Source organism: Aptenodytes forsteri, unplaced genomic scaffold (genome assembly GCF_000699145.1).
Source record: "Aptenodytes forsteri isolate BGI_AS27 unplaced genomic scaffold, ASM69914v1 Scaffold332, whole genome shotgun sequence".
In the NCBI taxonomy this organism is placed as follows: Eukaryota; Metazoa; Chordata; class Aves; order Sphenisciformes; family Spheniscidae; genus Aptenodytes; species Aptenodytes forsteri.
Genome location: NW_008794158.1, coordinates 84,556 through 85,802, shown reverse-complemented (window position 1 = coordinate 85,802; position 1,247 = coordinate 84,556).

Sequence of the window (1,247 nt, the reverse complement as noted above, 5' to 3'; positions counted from 1 at the left end):
TCCCGGGCACACATCGTCCCAGCATCCCGACACCCCGGGCACACATCATCCCCGCATCCCGACACCCCGGGCACACATTGTCCCCGCATCCCAACACCCCAGGCACACATTGTCCCTGCATCCCAGGATCCCGGGCACACATCGTCCCTGCATCCCGGACACACCTTGTCCCTGCCTCTCGACATCCCAGACACGCGCCATCCCTACGTTGCGGGATCCCCGGCCACGCATTTCCCCTGCATCCCTACATCCCAGGATCCCCGGCCACACACCATCCCCACATCCTGGGATCCCTGGCCGTGCATCACCCCTATATCCTGGGATCCTCAGCCACCCGTCACCCCTACGTCCCTGGGATCCTGGCCATATATCACCCCTACATCCCAGGATCCCCAGCCACGGAGCGCACCTCCTAACCTACATCCCGGGCTCCTGACCGTACATCCCACCTACATCCCGGCATCCCCAGCCACGTGTCACCCCCATCCCGGGATCTCCCGGCCAGGCAGCTCAGCACCACGTGTGTGTCCCCCCGTGCCCAGCTGCCCCCTGCTCCCAGCGAGCACACGTACATTAGCCGGCCTCAACTGATGTCAAGGCACCGTTAATTGCCTCTCCTCGTTACAGTAATAGCTCTAATCACTCATAACGATTTTCACGTCCCAGGGCGGCTCAGCTGCCCCCGCCCGCCCCAGGGCTCCATTAGGATCAAGCCCACCCGCAGCCGGGGGGTCCGCTGTGGCCACCCTGAAACGGCGCTTCCCGGAGCAGGGCTGGGCACCGAGGTCGCGGGGACTGCGGGCTGCAAGGGGTCCCAGGCTGGGGACATCGAGGCCGGGACAAGCCGGGGCCATCCGGAGCCGGGGACCCGGTGTGGAAGCGATCACCCCCCCTCTGATGCTCTTAAATAAGGTGTCCCCAGGGCGGCGGGGAAATATTGCTCGGGGACACTTCAGCGGCACTTCAGCTGCGCCTCAGCGCTGAGATGCCTCTGCAGGTCCCCCGAGACCCCCGGTGCCGGAGAGGATGGGGACCCCCAAGTGCACTTAGGGGCGGCCGGGGGCTGCGTGGGGTCCAGCCAGCGCTCAGCCCCCCCCGGGACCCACGGTGCTGGGACGCAGCTGCATCCCCAGCCCTGATGTCCCCCAAAACCATCCACCCCATCCTTGGGGGGGGTGGGGAACCCCAAAACACATAGCTGGTCCCCTTAGGGGGCACCTGCGCCTCCCCTAAGCGGCTTTGCGGAG